General features: G+C 44.9%; 1 protein-coding gene and 1 pseudogene across 1 annotated transcript in view; one reads left to right on the top strand and one right to left on the bottom strand.

Annotated features, from left to right (window-relative positions):
* LOC116548968 (UL16-binding protein 2-like) overlaps window positions 1-22236 on the bottom strand; it is a 222595-nt gene that overhangs the window by 40630 nt on the left and 159729 nt on the right. The gene's annotated exons all lie outside the window — the stretch shown is intronic.
* On the top strand, window positions 6595-8982 carry LOC116549126 (annotated as a pseudogene).

Below are 22236 nucleotides of genomic sequence, written 5' to 3'. Positions count from 1 at the left end.
ACTGTTAGTGGAAACAGTAATGGGTATAGCCATTATGGAAAACAGCACAGAAAACAGTTCTGTTAGAAACAGAACTAACATATGATCCAGCAATCCCACTTCTGGGTATGTATCCAAAGGAAATGAAATCAGTATCTCCAAGAGAGATCTGTACCCCCATGTTTATTGCAGCACTGTTCACAGTAGCCAAGATATGAAAACAGCCTGTGTTCATTGACAGGCCAATTAAGAAAATGTGATATAGACACATAGGTAGATATAGATATAGATAGATTTGTAATGGAATATTATTCAACCATAAAAAGGAGGAAATCCTGCCATTGGTGACAACATGGGTGAATCTGGAGAACATTAGGACATGCTACTTAAGTGAACTAGACATAAAAATACAAATACTACATGATTTTTCTTGCATGTGGAATCTAAAAATTCAAACTTAAAGGAGCAGAGAGTAGAATGGTGGTTGTCAGGGGCTGGGGGAGATGTTGGTCAAAGGGCCAAACTTTAAAGTTGGTCAAACTTTCAGTCATAAGTTGTATAAGTTGGATCTAATGTACAGCATGGTGACTATAGTTAATAATACTGTATTGTTTACTTAAAATTTGCTGAAAGAGTAAACCTTAGGTACCCTCACCAAACACATAACACATGCAATGGTAACTGTGTGTGATGATGGATATGTTCATTAATGTGATTGCGGTAATCCTACACAATGTATATGTATGTCAAATGATCATGTCATATACGTTGAATATATACATTTTTTTTTCTTTTTTTTTTTTTGAGATGGAGTTGCACTCATGTTACCCAGGCTGGAGTGCAATGGCGCGATCTCGGCTCACCGCAACCCCCGCCTCCTGGGTTCAGGCAATTCTCCTGCCTCAGCCTCCTGAGTAGCTGGGATTGCAGGCACGCACCACCATGCCCAGCTAATGTTTTGTATTTTTAGTAGAGACGGGGTTTCACAAATATATACAATTTTTATTTTTTTGCAATGGAGTCTAACTCTGTTGTCTGGGGAAGGAGTACAGTGGCAAGATCTCAGCTCGCTGCAACCTCTGCCTACTGGGTTCAAGGGATTCTCCTGCCTCAGCCTCCCGAGTAGTTGGGAATACAAGCACTTGCCACTACACCCAGCTAAATTTTTTTTTGGTATTTTTAATAGAGATGAGGTTTCTTCATGTTGGCCAGGCTAGTCTTGAACTCCTGACCTCATGATTCACCTACCTCAGCCTCCCAAAGTGCTGGGATTACAGGTGTGAGCCACCTCACCAGCCTATAATTTTTGTCAGTTATACCTCTGTAAAGCTGAAAAACGCAACAATAAAAAAGCCAGGTGGGATAGAAAGCAGGTTAGATGATAGACTCGAGATCTGAAACCCTCATGATGTGATGTCAATGAGCTGAGAGAGAATGATCCCAGCCAACCCTTAGGAGCGTCTAGCGCACACTTGCCATTGTGCCAAGTGCTTTACATGCTATTTCACTTTATCCTCCACACTGTGGGAAACAAGGTGAGGCAATTATTCCCGTATTACAGAGGGGTGATCTGGTGCTTCAGGAGGGTAGGTGACTTGCCCAAAGTCACACAGCCAGCAGGGGTTGGCACTGCTGTCATGGGTCACACTCAACACTGTGCCATACTAAGCACTGAGGTGCCTGAGCTTCAATGGCATTTTTAAAATATTTAAAGGACTACCACTTGGGAGGAGGTATAGATTGCTCTGAGAGGTCCCAAGAGAAGAAGCTAGGACGAATACTTGGAAGCTACAAAACAGATTGTAACTGAATATAAGGAAAACATTTACTGAATAGTAAGAGTTGCCCAAAGATGGAAGAAGTTCTGGTGTGTGAAGGTGAAACTAGCTCAATTTCCCCAGAGAACTGATGTTTGCCACTTTTTCTATTAAACATAGAAATGGACTCTGCTTTTCTTAATGCTTAAAACTTAAATTTGTCTTTTCTAAATTTCTTTTTCAGGAATTTTCTGACTTTCAGATAGTATTGAGGAAGTGAAATCACATCACTGCGTCCAAATAAGGAGACACCAGACTCCTCTCCTTACTCTCCATAATTTCTGTTTTCCTCACCAACCATCTGCTTCCCATCAACCAATTGTTCTTCCTACAACCCTTCTCTGACCAACTATAATTGGGGGTGTGTATAGTAGGGAAGGTAGCTACACCCCTTCCCCACTACGTACACCCCCAATTTTAGTTGGTCAGACATTTGAGACTTACTCCAACTTATTTTTATTTGGCAGCACCAAAGAAAGCCTTCTTCCCCCAAAATACTCAATCCAGTGATTGGCTTTCTGTGCTGTAAGCGACAGGACATAGACTGATCCCCTGGCATTTCAGTAACAAATTATTGCATTCCCTACCTCTGAATTGGGGGTCATACTAGCACATGCTGCATAATTGTTGTTTTAAATAAATAAATGACTGTGCAGAACTCAGAACAGTTCCTGGTAGAAGGCCACGTAGGTACTCAGGGGAGAAATTTGAGACCCGAAAGTGTCAGGCAACTCCTGCCTTCACCCACCACCATCAGGGCTCCGTATGCACTCTTCTCTACCTCCTCCTTTCACTGTTCTATTTCTCCTTCTCTGCTGAACAGCTTCTTTGCATTATCATCCCCTTCCATGTCCCCTGGAACTCACCTGGGTTCCGAGCTACACTTCCCTTTCTAACTCAATTTGTTGAGTCAGTTTGTTGAGTCAATTTGTCTAGTCAGTTTGTTTCTCAATTCTGTTTTTACATTCCTTGGAGAGAATATCTATTGGGCCAGGTATTCATTATTGATTCCAGCCCTAGTAAACAGTGGGTGTGGTCACCTGCAGGTTGGGACTACCCCTTCCAGGGCTGTGGGCAGAGTGGACTCCATGAAGGCGGTATGGAGAGGAAGCATGTTAATGCAACAACCACTCAGCTAGGATGCTGTAAAGGAGATTCAGGCTTCAAGTGGTTTCATGACCTCTACTCTTAGGAAAGGCCCTTTATTTCTGTTTTTGTAATAACAAAAACAACTCGTATTTATTGAGCTTCTACCATGTGTAGATGTCCTCCTAAGCACTTCACATGCACTGACTTAGCTTATTTGATCCCTGTAAAAGTATTTAAGTTGGGAAGTAGTGGGGAGGGGAGGGCAACAAAAAAGGATGGTCACTAGGGTGTTGCTATAGATTGGAAGTTTGTAGCCCTGTAACTCCCTAGGATTCCTATGTTGAATCCTAATGTGATGATATTTGGAGGTGGAGACTTTGGCAGATGATTACATGAAGGTGGGGCCCTCATGAATGGGATTAGTGTTCTCATAAAAAAAGACCCCAGAGAGCTCCCTAATCCCTTCCACCAGGTGAAGACTTGGCGAGAAGACTGTGGTCTATGAACCAGGAAGTGGCCCTTACCAGACATCAGTGTCTGCCAGCACCGTGATCGTGAACTTCCCACCCTCTAGAATTGTGCAGAAAAAATTTCTGTTTATAAGCCTCGCAATCTGTGGTATTCTGTTACAACAGCCCAGCCAAGATATGTGTCATCTCATTCCAACATTCAATAAACTGATCTACAAAGTCTAAATCTCAATTTGATCCACTCTTACTCTTAATGGTCTGTCTTATAAAAGAGAAACACATCTTCATCTTTCCAGACCACAGTCCTAATATTTTCATCCTCACATAAAATTCTTCTATCCGTTGATAAGGTTTTGATGTTTAGCCTTTAAAAACCAAGATAGTTTATTTCTGAAAAAAACTGAAAGGAGAACGAGAAGAAGAAGATAAATCATAATGCACAATGCAATGAAACTTGGTTTTTAAAATAGCCTTATTAACATATAATTGAATATAACAAACTATACTCACTTAAAATGTACAATTTTATGAGCTTTGATCTATGTATTCACCAGTGAAACTATCACCACAATCAAGATAATGAACACACCCGTCACCTGCAAAATTTTCATGGGCTTCTCTGTAATCCTTTCCCTTCCTACTCACACTCACACTCAGAAATCACAAGGTTTCTCTACTCTGGCTGTTGGGAACATGAGCTATTCCCTGGCCAGCACAAGCTCAGAAGTTTTTCTGCCGGCTTTTTGCTAGTGGCTGCCTCTCTGCCTTGGGAAGTTTCCTCACATGCATGTACCTGTTTGAACTTCAGCTGAAGACTCAGGGGAACCCTGCACAGATCTCCAGGGCGCCCTCCTTCCACTGCACTCTCTCCTCTCTAGTCTCTAGGGCCCTGGCCTCCCTGAATCCTCAGCTCTATTTTCCAACTCACAGAGATTGCTGGGCCTTTGGGTTCCCCTGTCTGCACTGCAGCTTGGAAACCCTCTCCAGGCAGTAAGCCGGAGCAAGCGGCGTGTTGCTTCCTTCATCTCCCTTCTCTTGGGCCCTGCATTGCCTGTTTCCCAATGTCTGAAAACCATTGTTTCATACATTTTGTCTCATATTTTTCATTTCAGGTTACAGAGTAAGTCCAGTCCCTGTTGCTCCCTCTTGGCTGAGGCAGATGTCGACACTTATTTTTAAAAAATAAAAAATCATTTACAACGAGCTCGTTAAAAAAAAAGAAAATCAACGGATGTAAAGTCTTATAAAGCATAAAAGTAAATATTTCCCCTTCTGTACTTGCAATTCACAGCCCAGAAATAACCACTGCTCATGGTAAACACAACATTAAATAATTTCCACTTCTCCCAAAAAGACCTATTGTGAAGTTGCAGATGCAGGAACTTCTTTGGAGGTGCTGGAAGGATTTAGTAATGAATGCCCCTGGCTGGGCATGGTGGCTCACACCTGTAATCCCAGCACTTTCGGAGGCGGATGCGGGTGGATCAAGAAGTCAGGAGTTTGAGACCAGCCTGACCAACATGGTGAAACCCCATGTCTACTAAAAGTACAAAAATTAGCTGGGTGTGGTGGCACACGCCCGTAATCCTAGCTACTCAGGAGGCTGCGGCAAGAGAATCGCTTGAACTGGGGAAGCGGAGGTTGCGGTGAGCCGAGATAGGACCACTGCACTCCAGCCTGGGTGACAGAGCAAGACTGCCTCCAAAAAGAAAAAAAAAAAAAGAAATGAATGCCCCCTGAGAAATGCTGTCCTCTCCCCTGTCCACTCCACAACCATGGAGCATGTGAGCTCAGGCTCACTCTATACTGACTTCTCTTTCACTGTCCCAAAGGCAGGAGTGAAGTGGTCAAGTCTCTGTGAAGATCACATAAAATTATGTGTGTGAAAGTGTTTGGCAAACTTTGAAATCATATACAATTGTTAGTATTATACATATTATCATATGTTATTTTTTAATATTACTAAGTTATATAACAACTAGTCCTTGAAGAGTCTGATGATACCCTCAGATGCCATTTTTATCACTAGTGAAAGTTTCTCCTCATAACAATCCTGCTGAAGCTCTCCAAGGCCTGTGGCAAAAAATTAAAAAAAAATAAAACTACAAAGCATTATGTTGCTTCACAGTCATCTTAAAGCGACTACAGCTGTGTGGGATAGTATCCCATATGTGGAAGAATCTCCAGGCTGACGTGGTACAGTCCAGACATAACCTTTAGAGCTAAGAGGCCATTTCTTTCAGTCTCAAAGCTCACTCAGATATACCCCTGCAGAAACTTCATAATTTTTCTCTTTCATGGAATGGCAAATAACATTGAGCTTTTTTCTTTCTTTCTTTTCTATTTCTACTTTTTAATTTTACCTCCTACTCTGGTCTGGACCTGCAAGCAATAAGTTCCTGAATGTCAGCTCAGGAAGTAATAAAAGCAGCAGAGACTGATATTTTCCCATCCAATTATTTATTCTTCCCTCCTAAAAAATACAGACACTTAACAATATTCAATTTACAATGTGCAGCATCCAGGCAAAAATATCCAGACATGCTAAAAAGCAAGAAAATGTGATCCATAATCAGAGGACAAAAGAATCAACAGAAACTGACTCAGAAATAAACACGATGCAGAAACTGCTCACATTAGTCTAAAATTCTAAGGTGAAGCCCCCCACTGGCTTGGACATTTTCTTATTCCTTACGTCATTTAAAGCACAACTCCCAAGATTTCACGGGACCTAACAGCTAGAGGTCTCTCCGTCACAGGCTTTAGAGATTACTCACCAGGTCCCCACGTGGGCTGTGTTTAGTTTTAGTTATATTTGTGGAAATGTGAGTGAATGTGACGACTGCTTTTTAATGGGTTTTATTTTTATTTTTAAAGACAGGGTCTTGTTCTGTCCCCAGTCTGGAACGCAGTGGTGTGATCACAGCTCATTGCAGTCTCGAATTCCTTGGCTCAAGGGATCCTCTCAACTCAGCCTCAGAACTTACAGGCGAGCACCACCTTACCAGGCTTGATTTTTGTGTTTTTAAACAGACAGAACATCCTTCAGAACTTCCCATGCCCACCACACCCAGCCCCGACTCCACCACCCCTAACTCCGCCCCACTTTGTACTACAGAAGCACGTCTTGGGAATCTGATGCGGAAAGAGTCAGGCACCGGGGAGGTGAAGAGCTAGTGACGCTGTGCGGTGGTCCTAGGTGCGCGTGCCCCCTCTCTGGAGTAGTCCCTGCGGTCACAAGGATTTGAAGAGAGGCCCTCCCCTCCCACTGCTCCGCTTCCCCCGAGTGCGAGGCCCCGGTGGGCAGGCGTCCTGAGCAGGTCTGGTTGGTTGGTAAAGCCTGCTGGGCCCAGATGGGAACCCTGCCCTAGCTGGGCAGCGGGGCGGGAGCAGAGCTGTACGGAGGCTGCACTCGCAGGAACTCGCTTTCCCGGCCGGGTAGGACACCGCGCAAGATGCGCGGGGGCGAGAGCAGGGCCACGCGGAGGGGCGGGGCTCCCCAAGGCTCCACCCAGCAGCACTTGGTCGCACCCCGGGTGCTGATCCGCTCGGAGGCCGACTTGCTTCCACCCAGTGCGCCGCGGGCCGGGGCGGAGAGGCGCACGGTGCAGGGCAGCCTCCGGCAAGGGCGAACAGCGGTGCTTGGCCGGGCCCGCTATGCCTCTCGCCGCTGCCTTTTCCGCCGGCGCCCGTGCGCCCGCGGCCTCAGGGGAACAACTGGGTTCCGTGGGCTCCGTGCTGTGAGGCCTGGGCCTAGAGCCCGCCGCGGCTGTGCAGGAGGGGCCCAGGGCCGGCGCTTGTGCCTCCGCCTTCCTCCCGCGCTCGGCCCCGCCTCTTGGCTAGCTGCCTTAGGCTGTCGGCTGCAGGCCGCGGAGGCCTCCGGCGCCAGGGAGAGCGCGGGCTCAGGGCGCCGGCGGCCGCCGCGTCACCCGGCGCTGCGCGGGCTGCTGCTGCCGGGCCTGTGGCCGCCCGCGGCGCCGCTGTCCGAGCTGCGCGCGCAGCTGTCGGGCGTGGAGCAGCTGCTGGAGGAGATCCTTGGCAGGAGGAGCTGCAGCTGCGCGCGGGCGGCGGCCCCCCAGGAGGACTGCCCGGGCCCGGGCGGCGGCGGCTACAGCGCCTTCCGCACCAAGGACTCCCTGGCGGCGGGCGCCAGTTTCCTGCGGGCGCCGGCGGCCGTGCGGGGCTGGCGGCAGTGCGTGGCGGCCTGCTGCTCCGAGCCGCGCTGCTCAGTGGCTGTGGTGGAGCTGCCCCGGCGGCCCGCGCCCCCGGCCGCCGCGCTCGGCTGCTACCTCTTCAACTGCACGGCGCACGGCCGCAGCGTCTGCAAGTTCGCGCTGCACCGCGGCTACAGCAGCTACAGCCTCAGCCGCGCCCCGGACGGCGCCGCCCCGGCCACCGCGCGCGCCTCGCCCCGGCAGGGTAAGCAGGCGACTGAGGGGCCGGCCGAGGCCAGAGCGCTGGGTCCCGCAGCGCCCTCGCCAAGTTGGAAGTGAAACACACTCGTGCCAAGTTAATTTAGCCGCGGGCTCCCAGAGGAGTTTCTGGCATGGGTTTCTGTGTCTTAGGGAAGAGGAAGCCCAGTCGATTGGCAGAAGCGGGCCGGCGCGGTGGGGAATTTTCTAGGCTTGAGGAGGAAGGCTGGTCTGAGAGGATTCGTGGAAATTTGATTTAAAAGAGGAGAAGAGTTCAGAGAAAAAAGTTTATTTTAGTCTCCTGGGTTGTATAAGGCATGGTTTGTGTTAAGTAATTGCAAGAGCAAAATCTAATTAGATGCGGAGCTTCTCATAACACCTACCCCTGTTTCTTAACGTGGCTCTCTTGGCTCTGCCTGTGGTGGCTTTCATCAGACAAAAATGGGAAGGAAAACGGCTTCCTTTTATAAAAAGTGAAAAGAAGGGACTCAATTTTTGTTGAAAATAGGGAACTTTAAAGCATGATTCTTAAGGGCTAAAAATGATGCTGATTCGACAGTTTTGTTTTTGTAGATGCTCTGAATGAGAGCATCAGGACACATACAGGAGGCACAAAAATGGTAGCAGTTGGACATGAGAGTCCCGGAGGGAATAATGGACCTCGATTGTGCCCACGTGTGGTCAGGCTCCGTGTATTTAATCACGCTCTGTTGCTGTTTGATTTATAATAGCACGAATGGTATCAGCAAGATGGGGGCAGAGCTCAGCCACTTTGGAAGTGTGGATTCTCCAAAACCTGTGGATCCATTAAAAGGGCCTGGAAATCTTTGTCCATCACATCTCGCCTCTCTCCCCACCTCTACTTTAGATGAGGCTCAGAACCCTTGTCAGGGGAGCAGATATCAAAGGGTCAGCCTGCAACTGCTTGGCCTTGAGGCAGAGGCCCCCGGAGCTTTCCTTCTCAGGTGGTAGTAGGCAGCACTTTCAGTTGGATCCCACCAGCATCGCTGAGGATCACTGCTGCTCCACACACATCCTTCCTCTGCCCACACACAGACCAAAATATTCCAGTGGCAAAGAAAGAAAAGTCTCTGTTCTTATTGCTCGCCTAGAAGAAACTGACATTGCCAAAGGAACCTTTCCTATACACCCAGTAAGAGGAATTTTTTTTTTTTTTTTTTTTGCTACGGAGTCTCGCTCTGGCTGGAGTGCAGTGGCGCGATCTCAGCTCACTGCAACCTCCGCCTCCGGGTTCAAGCGATTCTCCTGCCTTCACCTCCCAAGTAGCTGGGATTATAGGCGCATGCCACTGCACCCGGCTAAGTTTTGTATTTTTAGTAGAGATGGGGTTTCAAACTAAAATTGGCCAGGCTGGTCTCAAACTCCTGACCTTGAATCCACCCACCTCAGGCTCCCAAAGTGTTGGGATTACGGGCATGAGCCACCTCACCTGGCCTAAGAGGAAACATTTTAAAAGGAAAATAAATAAGGAAAGAATAAGCCATAGAAGATATTTTTTAAAGTTTAGATTACTGTGAGAGGCTAGGCACAGTGACTCATAACTGTAACCCCAGCACTTTGGGAGGCTGAGGTTGGTGAATCACTTGAGGCCAGGAGTTAGAGACCAGCCTGGCCAACATGTCAAAACCCTGTCTCTACTAAAAATAAAAAATAAACACAAAAATTAGCCAGGCGTGGTCGTGCATGCCTGTGATCCCAGCTACTAGGGAGGCTGAGGCAGGAGAATCGCTTGAACCCCAGGGGTGGAGGTTGCAGTGAGTAGAGATAGTGTCACTGCATTCCAGCGTAGGCAACAGAATGAGACTGTGTCCCAAAAAAACATACCTATGACTGGAGGGCTTGGGCGACTGCATGTCATAATAAAAAGTGAAGACTAATAAATCTGTGCCTTCATTGCTTCATTCTTTCATTGCTTTGTGTTTTGTTCACTTTTTTGGTTCAAATTGCCAAGAACCTGGACACTCTCCACTGGTAACAATATCTTTGCTATTTCAATTAAGTTGTTGGATTTACTGGCACAAGCTTGTTGTTATTATCTATAGAATCTGTAGTGATGTCACCTCTCTTATTCCTGATATTAGTAATATGTCTTCTCTCCTTATTTTCATTTATCATGGCTAGAAGTTTATCAATTGTATTGACCTTTTCAAAGAATCGGCTTTTGTTTCACTGATTTTCTTTATTGTTTTTCTTTTCTTTCCTTCTTTTTTTTTTGAGATGGAGTCTCATTCTGTCACCCAGGCTAGTAGAGTGCAGTGGCATGATCTTGGCTCACTGCAACCTTCACCTCCTGGGTTCAGTAGATTATCCTGCCTCAGCCTCCCGAGCAGCTGGGATTATAGGCATGCCCCACCATGACCCGCTAATTTTTTGTATCTTTGGTGGAGACAGGGTTTCACCATGTTGGCCAGGCAGGTCTCAAACTCCTGACCCCAAGTGATCTGCCCACTTTGGCCTCCCAAAGTGCTGGGATTATGGGCATGTAATTACACTGTACCCAGCCTGTTTTTCTATTTTCTGTTTCACTGATTTCTGCTTTTATCTTCCTTTCTCCACCTTGCTTTGGGTTTAATTTGTTCTTCTTTTCCTGGTTCCTAAGGTGGAAGCTCAGACCATTGCTTTGACACCTTTCCTGATGTAGACATTTACTGCTACATATTCCCCACCCCAGCAGCACTAAGCATTGCTTTAGTGGCATTCTCACAAATTTGAATATGATGGGCTTTTATTTTCATTCAATTTAAAACAGCTTCTAATTTCCCTTTTAATTTCTTCTTTGGAGTGTAGGTTGTTTAGAAATGTGTCATTTAGTATCCAGGTATTGGGAAATTTTCCATCTTTGTTACTTGTTTCTTTTATTAAATTTTACTTTTAAGTTCTGGGGTACATGTGCAGATCTTGCAGGATTGTTACATAGGTATACACATGCCATGGTGATTCGCTGCCTCCATCTCCCTGTGACCTACATTAGGTATTTCTCCTAATGTTATCCCTCCCCAATCTCCCTATCCCCTGCTATCCCTCCCCTAGCCCCCAGCCCCCAACAGACCCCAGTGTGTGATGTTCTCCTCCCTGTGTCCATGTGTTCTTATTGCTCAGCATCCACTTAAGAGAGAACATATGGCCTTTAGTTTTCTGTTCTTGTGTCAGTTTGCTGAGAATGATGGTTTCCAGATTCATCCATGTCCCTGCAAAGGACATGAACTCATCCTTTTTTTATGGCTGTGTAGTATTCCATGGTGTATATATGCCACATGTTCTTTATCCAGTCTATCTTTGATGGACATTTGGGTTGGTTCCAAGTCTTTGCTATTGTAAACAGTGCCACAATGAACATACATGTGTATATGTCTTTATAGTAGATTGATTTATAATCCTTTGGGTATATATCCAGTAATGGGATTGCTGGGTCAAATGGTATTTCTATTTCTAGATCCTTGAGGAATAGCCACACTGTCTTTCACAATGGTTGAACTCATTTGTACTCCCACCAACACTGTAAAAGCATTCCTATTTCTCCACATCCTCTCCAGCATCTATTGTCACCAGATTTTTTAATGATCGCCATTCTAACTGGTTTGAGATGGTATCTCAATGTGGTTTTGATTTGCATTTCTCTAATGACCAGTGATGATGAACATTTTAAAAATATGTTTGCCATACAAATGTCTTCTTTTGAAAAGTGTCTGTTCATATCTTTCTCCAACTTTTTGATAGGGTTGTTTTTTTCTTGTATATTTGTTTTAGTTCTTTGTAGATTCTGGATATTAGCCCTTTGTCAGATGCATAGCTTGCAAAAATTTTTTCTGCTTGCTGGTTCTGTTGGTTGCTGGTTCACGCTAATGATTTTTGCTGTGCAGAAGCTCTTACGTTTAATTAGATGCCATTTGTCTATTTTGGCTTTTGTTGCCATTGCTTTTGTTGTTTTAGCCATGAAATCCTTGCCTATGCCTATGCTCTGAATGGTTTTGCCTAGGTTTTCTTCTAGGGTTTTTATGGTGTTAGGTCTTATGTTTAAATCTTTAATCCATCTGGAGTTAATTTTTGTATAAGGTGTAAGGAAGGGGTCCAGTTTCTGCTTTCTGCACATGGCTAGCCAGTTTTCCCAGCACCATTTATTAAACAGGTAGTCCTTTCCCCATTGCTTGTTTTTGTCAGGTTTGTCAAAGATCATATGGTTGTAGATGTGTGGTGTTACTTCCGAGGCCTCTGTTTTGTTCCATTGGTCTATATCTCTTGTTTTGGTACCAGCACCATGCTGTTTTGATTACTGTAACTTTGTAGTATAGTTTGAAGTCAGGTAGCGTGATGCCTCCAGCTTTGTTCTTTTTGCTTAGTATTGTCTTGGCTATGTGGGCTCTTTTTTGGTTCCATATGAAGTTTAAGGTGGTTTTTTCCAGTTCTGTGAAGAAGGTCAGTGGTAGTTTGATGGGGATAGTGTTGAATCTATAAATTACTTTGGGCAGTGTGGCCATTTCACAATATTGATTCTTCCTAATCATGAGCATGGAGTGTTTCTCCATCTGTTTGTGTCCTCTCTTATTTCCTTGAGCAGTGGTTTGTAGTTCTCCTTGAAGAGGTCCTTTACCTCCTTTGTTAGTTGTATTCCTAGGTATTTTATTCTTTTTGTAGCAATTGTGAATGGGAGTTCACTCATGAATTGGCTGTCTGTTTGTCTGTTATTGGTGTATAGGAATGCTTGTGATTTTTGCACATTGATTTTGTATCCTCAGACGTTGCTGAAGTTGCTTATCATCTTAAGGAAATTTTGGGCTGAGACGATGGGGTCTTCTAAATACACAACCATGTCATCTGCAAATAGAGACAATTTGACTTCCTCTTTTCCTAACTGAATACCCTTTATTTCTTTTTCTTGCCTGATTGCTCTGGCTAGAACTTCCAATATTATGTTGAATAGGAATGGTGAGAGAGGGCACCCTTGTCTAGTGCCAGTTTTCAAAGGGAATGCTTCCAGTTTTTGCCCATTCAGTACAATATTGGCTGTGGGGTTGTCATAAATAGCTTTTATTATTTTGAGATACATTCCATCGATACCAGTTTATTGAGAATTTGTAGCATAAAGGGCTGTTGAATTGTGTGGAAGACCTTCTCTGCATCTATTGAGATAATCATGTCGTTTTTGTCTTTGGTTATGTTTATGTGATGGATTACGTTTATAGATTTGCATATGTTGAAGCATCCTAAAAACCAGCTCCTGGATTTATTGATATTTTTGGAAGGGTTTTTTGTGTCTCTCTATTTCCAGTTCTGCTCTGATCTTAGTTATTTCTTGTCTTCTGCTAGCTTTTGAATTTGTTTGATCTTGCTCCTGTAGCTCTTTTAATTCTGATGATAGGGTGTTGATTTTAGATCTTTCCTTGCTTTTCATATGGGCATTGAGTGTTATAAATTTCCCTGTGGACACTGCTTTAAATGTGTCCCAGAAAATCTGGTACATTGTGTCTTTGTTCTCATTGGTTTTGAAGAACATCTTTATTTCTGCCGTCATTTCTTTATTTATCGAGTAGTCATTTAGGAGCAGGTTGTTCAGTTTCCATGTAGTTGTGTGGTTTTGAGTGAGTTTCTTAATCCTGAATTCTAATTTGAGTGCTCTATGGTCTGAGAGACTGGTTGTTATGATTTCTGTTCTTTTGCATTTGCTAAGGAGCAATTTACTTCCAATTATGTGGTCAGTTTTAGAGTAGATGCGATGTGGTGCTGAGAAGAATGTATATTCTGTGGATTTGGGGTGGAGAGTTCTGTAGATATCTATTAGGTCTGCTTGGTCCAGGTCTAAGTTCAAGTCCTGAATATCCTTGTTAATTTTCTGTCTCATTGATCTGTCTAATATTGACAGTGGAGTTAAAGTCTCCCACTATTATTGTGTGGGAGTCTAAGTCTCTTTGTAGGTCATTAAGAACTTGCTTTATGTACGTGGGTGCTCCTGTATTGGGTGTGTATATATTTAGAATAGTTAGCTCTTCTTGTTGCATTGATCCTTTTACCATTATGTAATGCCCTTCTTTGTCTCTTTTGATCTTGTTGGTTTAAAGTCTGTTTTATCAGAGACTAGGATTGCAACCCCTGATTTTTTTTGCTCTCCATTTGCTTGATAAATCTTCCTCCATCCCTTTATTTTGAGTCTATGTGTGTCTTTGCACATGAGATGGGTCTCCTGATTACAACACATTGATGGGTCCTGACTTTTATCCAATTTACCAGTCTGTGTCTTTTGATTGGGGCATTTAGTCCATTTACATTTAAGATTAATATTGTTACATGTGAATTTGATCCTACCATTTTGATATTAGCTCATTGTTTTGCCCATTAGTTGATGCAGTTGCTTCATTGTGTCAATGATCTTTACCATTTCTTACGTTTTTCAGTGGCTGGTACTGGTTGTTCCTTTCCATGTTTAGTGCTTCCTTCAGGAGCTCTTGCAAAGCAGGCCTGGTGGTGACAAAATCTCTTAGCAATTGCTTGTCCATAAAGGATTTTATTTCTACTTCATTTATGAAGCTTAGTTTGGCTGGATATGAAATTCTGGGTTGAAAGTTTTTTTCTTTAAGGATGTTGATTATTGGCCTTTACTCTCTTCTGGCTTGTAGGATTCCTGCTGAGTGATCCATTGTGAGTCTGATGGCCTTCCTTTTGTGGGTAACCTAACCATTCTCTCTGGCTGCCCTTAGCATTTTTTCCTTCATTTCAACCCTGGTGAATTTCAGGATTATGTGCCTTGGGATTGCTCTTCTTGAGGAATATCTTTGTGGTGTTCTTTGTATTTCCTGGATTTGAATGTTGGCCTGCCTTGCTAGGTTGGGGAAGTTCTCCTGGATAATATCCTGAGGAGTGTTTTCGAGCTTGAATTTATTCTCCCTGTCACATTTAGGTACACTGATCAAACGTAGATTAGGTTTTTTCACATAATCCCATATTTCTTGGAGGCTTTGTTCATTTCTTTTCACGTTTTTTCTCAAATCTTGCCTTCTTGTTTTATTTCATTGAGTTGATCTTCAATCTCTGATATCCTTTCTTCTGCTTGATCAATTTGGCCATTGAAACTTGTGTATGCTTCACAAAGTTTTTGTGCTGTGTTTTTCAACTCCATCAAGTCCCTTTTGTTCTTCTCTAAGCTTGTTATTCTAGTTAGCATTTTGTCTAACATTTTTTCAAGGTTCTTAGTTTGCATTGGGTTAGAACATGTTCCTTTAGCTCAGAGAAGTTTGTTATTTTCTCTGAAATCACTTTCTGAAGCCTGCTTCTGTCAATTTGTCAAACTCATTATCCATCCAGTTTTGTGCCCTTGCTGGTAAGGAACTGTGATCCCTTGGAGGAGGGAGGTGTTCTGGTTTTTGGTGATTTTATCCTTTTTGTGCTGGTTTCTTTCCATCTTTGTGGATTTATCTACCTATGGTCTTTGAAGTTGGTGACTTTCAGAAGGGGTCTCCGAGTGGACATCCTTTCTGTTGATGTTGAAACTATTTCTTTCTGTTTTTTAGTTTTCCTTCTAATACTCAGGACCCTCTGCTGCAGGACTGCTGGAAGTCCACACCCAACCCTGCTTGCATGGGAATCCAGGCATTCCAGGTGCCAGTTAAAATGGCTGCTCATATTTGTGTGGTTTTTGTGCTGGAAACCCACGGCACTGGCTGAAACAGCTGTGCTGGAAACCTGTGGCGCTTGTCAGCCCTGGGGCTCTCCTGGTCTATGGGCTGTAACCCTGAACCCATCAGGGCTGCCGAACAGCAAGGATTGCTGTCTGATCTTTCCTCTGGTAGCTTCATCCCAGAAGGGTACCCGCCAGATGTCAGGCAGAGATCTCCTGTATGTGGTGTCTTTTTGGATATATGGGGGTCAGGAAGCTCCTTGAGGAGGCAGTCTGTCCCTTATCAGAGCTCAAGTGCTGTGCTGGGAGCTCCATTGCTCCCTTTAGGGTTTCTTGGCAGTCTGTTGTAGTGGAACTCACAACCGCCCCTTTCCCAGGTGCTCAGTCCCAGGAAGGTGTGGTTTTATTTATAAGTCCGTGCCATGCTGCTGCCTTTCCTCAGAGATGCCCTGACCAGCAAAGAGGGAGTTTAGTCACAGTCTGCCTGTAGAGGCACTGCTCAGCTGCCACGGGCTCCGTCCAGCTGCTATGTAAGCTTTTGTTTACATAGGTATGGTTAGAACTGCCTCAGCAATGGCGGATGCCCTTCCCCTCAATGAGCTTGATGGTCCTGGGTCAAGCTCAAACTGCTGCACCGGCTGTGAAACTCTCATGCCAGCTAAAGTTAGAACTGCCTGGGTAATGGTGGATTGCATCGATAATGGCAGATTGCCTCAGTAATGGCGGACTGCCTTGGTAATGGCAGACTGCCTAGGTAATGGTGGACTGCCTTGGTAATGGTGGACTGCCTCAGTAATGGTGGACGCCCTTCCCCCCATGGAGCGCAACCGTCCTTGGTTAAGCTTAAACTGCTGCACTGGCTGCGAAACTCTCATGCCAGTGCTTTTCAGATTGCTGGTCTTTGTTGGGGTGGGACCTGCCGAAGCAGATCACCTGGCTCCCTGCGTTCAGCCACCTCTTTTCCTGGTGAATGGGTGGCTCTGTCTCCCAGGCATTCCAGGTGCCAGTTAAAATGGCTGCTCATATTTGTGTGGGTTTTTGTGCTGGAAACCCACGGCACTGGCTGAAACAGCTGTGCTGGAAACCTGTGGTGCTTGTCAGCCCTGGGGCTCTCCTGGTCTATGGGCTGTAAAGACCACCGGAGAAGCACAGTATCTGAACTGGAGTGCTGGAGTGGCTGGAAAAGCCCCTGATGGCCTCTATTGGGTAGGATGGGGGTCCTCTGGTTTGTTGCACTTACCGGGTGAGGCAGCACCCCACCCTGCCTCGGCTTGCCCTCCTTGGGCTATACCCATTGTCCCACCAGTCCCATTGAGATGCACCTGGTACTTCAGTTGGAAGTGCAGAGATCACTTGCCCTCTGCATTGTTCTCACTGGGAACTGCACTCCAGAGCTGTTTCTATGTGGCCATCTTGACCACTCCAGCTCTGTTACTTATTTCTAATGTAATTCCACTGTAGTCAAAGAACACATTTTGTATGGCTTGACTCTTTTTAAATTTGATACTTGCTTTCTAACCCAGAATATGTCTGTCTTTGTAAAAGTTCTATGTGCATTTTGTTAAAAACCAGCTGTCTCTAAGCCGATGCTTCACCACTACCTTTATATAGCCTCCTCCCATATAACTTGTACATGCATTGAACATGTTGAAAGAAAGGATGAATACAAGTGGTTCCCCTGTTGCAGGATATTTAAGTGACAATGATAAGTTATTTAAAGCAATTCTCTAACCACAAAGGACATGATCTTTTGTAAATTCTAAAAAGGAAATCTACTTTTTTTTGAACTTTCAGTCCCTGGCTAAAAGGATGGGTGAGGATCAATGAGGAACTCCCTGGCGGATGCGGTTTCTGTATGGGGATCTGGCACTGCTTACGCTCGACCGCCAAAAAAGAGAAGGAAACCCCCTGATTGAAGGCCTCCTCTGTGTGGCCTCTATACATGTTCCCATATTTAATCTAATGTAGTAGAGGTCTTATACTTCAAAAATACTGATATTCTAGATCATTACAAGTCATTTGCCCAAGGTCACAAAGCAAATATTTGAATCCAGGCCTCTTGATGCCAACTGAATTTGATAAATATGTACTGAGCCCATGCTCTAATCTAAATAGAGTCTATGCCAGACTCTACCCAAGTGCTGAGATGCGCAGCAGAAGGTGGCAGAGGCCCTGCCTTCCAGGAGCTCCCAGTCTAGCTGAGAAAGAAGACACAGAAACACAGGCCCTGCCAACATAAGGCATTAGCTGCAGCTGGGGGTGCATGGGTGCCCTGTGGGCAAACGACAGCCCCTGCCAGGCCTGTTCAGACTTCTCCCATGCTGCCTCTGACAGCCAAAGACTACTGAAGGCAGCCAGAGCTCCGAGAGTCCTCTAAAGACCTCTGTGTTCATTTAAAGGCTACAGAATTCGGAATGACTGCTCTGGAAGAGCCAGCTCCCTCTCCTCCCTTCCTCCCTCCCTCTCCTCTCCTTCCCCCATCACTCCTTCCAGGGAAATTTTTATTAACTGACTGCCTTTCCACCAGTTTCTAAGACCTGGCCTTTCTAGTTTCCTAGCAGTTGAAATACAATTTCAGCTGACATAATTTTTAAAAGACAAACATTTGTCTTGACGCAGCTTTCAAGACAAGCAGTATCTATTTTCTACACTGCCTCAGTAGCTTTTGTTCAGATGCATCTCAAAATGTTACCTAAGAGATCCCAGGTCCACACCTGAGAGTCTACCTCCCAGCAGAAGCATTATCTGTGGCTGTTGTGCCCAGCCCTGGGTGGGGACAGAATCGCAGGTTGACAAATGGTTGCATGTACTGCTTGTGATGAGGCTGGGGCCCTGTGTCCTGAGGACTATGGATTGTACAATGATGCAAGAAGCAGAGAAACAGAAGAAAAAGGTTTGTATTACAAATATAGGAGGACCCTTTGAAACAGATGACTAAAAAAACCTAATGGGTTTGTTCCTGTAAGGAATGAGTCATCAGATACACAGACAATAAGAAGCAGCGTAGCCACATGCCTATGAGAGGGACTCTGAGTCAGGTGACTTGGATTCAAATCCTTCTGCACCACTTAGAGATGAATCATTTTCTACATGCCTCAGTTTCCTTACCTATAAATAGGAGCAATGACAATAAGACCTACCCTCAAGGATGCTTTAAGGATTAAATGATGAGATGATTTACTGTGGGTAACACCCCCCAGGGGCACCGAGGAAGGAGAACTGTCCAGACACCAGGCACAAACAGTGCCTGAAGAATATCTTAGTTTATAGTGTTATTACTCAGCTATTTCCTTTATATAATCCTTTATATATAATCGTATATTAGTTTATAGAATTAGTGCTTGAAGTATAACTTACTGCTTCATATATCTAGCTTATATAATCATACTTAATACTTATATCTAGCATACTTAGTTCTATATAATCTTTCTATATAACCATATAGGTATTGTAGTTGGAGCTGTACTGACACATTTAGTGCTGATTTATATAATCCTTCCTTATAACCATAGAGTAGTTTATAGTAGGAAGAATGCCTAGAGCAGTCACAGAACAGAACAGAAACAGTCACAGAACAGAAGCAGTACATGGGAAAACAGCCAGACCAGGTCAAGAACCAACGACCCAGGCGGTGGCGTCCCTGCCTGAAAGGGCATATGCTATATGACAGTCTTGGAGCAAGAGCCTCTCCTCCTGACAAAGGAGTTGTAGTACCTTGCATCCAGTTCCTATGGAAAGTAGGCTTCAGGCCTGAGATCCTGGAAATAACCGAGGGAGAACCACCCCTCTGGTATGACCAGTCACGGCACCTATACACCCTGTCATTTTTTTCTCGCTTCTATGCTAGCTGAAATCATCCTCCCATAAATATCTTAAGAGAAGAGCACAAGTCTGTCAGCTCCCACTGCATTGGCTTACAGTATCCTATTAGAAATCCTTTGATGTCTCTAGCTCCCAGATAAGAAGTGTTGCTCATGACACCTGTCGCACACAGTCCACCTCCTTGTCTCGGTGGCCTAATGGGGGTGGACCCCTTTTCTGTGTACAACCCTCTACTGCGCACAGCATGCACGGCGCTCTCTGCCCAGGTGACATAATGGGGTGGCCCCTCGCTTGTGACTCACATGATTATGTATGCCCTATCACTAAGCCTATAGATGATGATCTCACGACCCTTCCCCCTGCCTGTACCTAATAAATACTGACGCTTCTGCACGTTCGGGGCCTCGCTGTTCTCCGCTCGTAGGTTGCATGGCACCCCGAGTCCAGTTGCTCTTCACCAGTTCTTCATTGTCCTGTTACTTTACTTCTCAGATCCTGCACCTCAGCACAGCATAAGGGACACCCCAGGACCCTGTGGGGCCCAACAGCCCTACAAATTACTGTAGGCTACATGTTTGGGAGCATGCTTAGACAGTAGTAAGTGCTGTATAAGTTCTTGATACTGTCATCATCATCATCATCATCATCATCATCATCAGACTACATTGAACTTTCCAGTCTACAAATTCAAATCACGAATATGCTACCCTGACCACACTGAAAAAAATGCAGCTTATTCCTCCCCCCGCCCCGCTCATTTTCACCATGGGAAAGGATTGCCATTGAAGGCAAATGAGAAATATGTTGTGTGACACCAGGTGAGACCATGGGTGCTCAGGCTGGAGCATGGATGTCAGGCTGGGCGCAGTACACGTGATTCTTCTGGGGAAGCTGTCAGTGTTCCACCAGTGTTTCTCTCTCAGTGATTGTCAGTTCTCCCAGGTTTAGACAACACAGGATCTAACTGCTGAGAAAATCCACAGCAGCCTCTCCATCCCGCCTGGCCACGGGCCATGGTCCCTATAGCTCCTTCCTGAGATTCCCGCCTGGTAGCGCTCCTCCCTACAGCCTGAGCAACAGTCCAGGACCAAAATCAGCCACTCCAGAGCCATCCAGACTGTGTGATTTCCCCTCTGAAGGGACTACAAAGGAAAGTGTATTTATTCTTCACATCATGAAGTGCTGGAAATACACTTGAAAACATTCCTTAGGTTGCATTTCCCAACAGATCCCTCCTGGCTACACACACACACACACACACACACACACACACACACACACACACGGCAGTAGCACCTCCCTCTGCTTTCAGCTCCTCCTCCTCGTGCTGGCTCCTCTGAGTCTTTGGATGTGGCCGCTGTCACACTGCAGGTGAAGTTTTACCCTCCCACCGAAAACAATGAAAAGGTCCTCTCTTCAGTAAACTCCTGGGCCCCTACCTCTCACCTCAGTCCTGGGCACCATTTTGGGATCTGAGAATGCACTGTATGTACCTTTTTAATGCATTAACTCACTCAAGACTATTCTTTCCCATGTGTGTGCATTTTTGGTTTGCTTGGCACGGTACCATGCTCTCATGGATACTGAATATGTCAGGGATTCAGATATAGCACATACTTACTGGGCATCTTTCATGTGACAGGCACTCAGGTTATTTTCACATACTGTCTCATTTGATCATTTCAAGTATTATAAACCAGGCTCAGAAGGGTGTAGAGGTTTGCCTGAGATCACACAGCAGCTCAGTAGTCAGACCAAGATTCAAAGCGTAGGTTAATATAAAGGCAAAAGGGACCTGGGATCACCGCCCTGGGGTGGAGAGCACAATTCCCTTTGTCTGCACCATGCTGCCCGGGGTGAGTAATCTTTATTATTAAGCAACAGGGTTAGGTAATTGTAGTCTAATTACAAACTAAGCTAAAATGACCGAAAATGCGTTATGATAAACACAGCAATCCTTCATTTTCCAGTATGGGATGAGGGACGAAAGATGTGCAAAAGACAGTGTCTACAGCTAGACTGGAAATTCTGAGTATGATGAACCTTTTCTTCCAGTTATACCTGCAGCCTCTTCACAAGGAACAGTAAAAATCTCAAGAGCCCTCAGTAACTCCCTCCTATTCTAGCTGCCTTATAAATTAGAAATGAAGAATTAAAAAAGGAGGCAAAGCAGGGGAAAAAGAGGAAAGAAGGGAAAGGAGGAAAGGAAGAAGAGAGGGAGTGGAATGCTGACTTTTGTGCCCAATGGAATTCTGCCCAGGCAGCTCCCAGAATCATCAAGGCTCTCTTTATTGACATGTCCTCACCCCTAGCAAGGTCGCTTGACAATGCCAAGAACCACTTTCTTTCCTTTTCTCTTTAAGTTATCAACTTCATTGAGGAATAAGTTATGAATAATAAACAGCATCTATTTACAGTGTATCACTGATGAGTGGTGACAATGGGTTATACCCAGGAAACTACCATCACTAACAAGATGCAGCACATTTCCATCAGCTGAGTATGCTGCCTCACACCTATAATCCCAGCATTTGGGGAGGCTAAGGAAGGAGGATCACCTGAGGCCAGGAGTTCAAGATCAGCCCAGGTAATAAAGTGAGATCCCATCTCTACAAAAAACTTAAAACACTGGCCAGGTTTGGTGGTGCTCACATACATTCCTAGCTACTCAGGAGACTGAGGCGAGAGGATTATTTGAGCTCAAGAATTTCGAGTCTGCAGTAAGCTATGATCATGCCTCTGCGCTCCAGCCTGGACAACAAAATGAGATCTTGCCTATTAAAGCAAAACAAAACAAAGAAAAAACATTTCCATCACCACTGAAGGTGTCATTCCCTTTAAAGCTCATCTGATGTCAAACCCAGTTTTCTGTCACTATAAATTAGTTTGCATTTTATGTAAATGAAATCATTCCTCTTATGTATTCTTTTTTACTTGGCTTTTCTCACTCAGTATTTCTGAGATTCACCCATACTAGATACTATCGTGTGCATCCGTAGTTTGATTCTTTTTGTTTTTGA

Source organism: Sapajus apella, unplaced genomic scaffold (genome assembly GCF_009761245.1).
Source record: "Sapajus apella isolate SASKATOON/1434 unplaced genomic scaffold, GSC_monkey_1.0 scaffold6, whole genome shotgun sequence".
NCBI lineage: Eukaryota > Metazoa > Chordata > Mammalia > Primates > Cebidae > Sapajus > Sapajus apella.
Note: the sequence above shows the minus strand (reverse complement) of the source record. Positions and strands in the feature narration are given on the sequence as shown.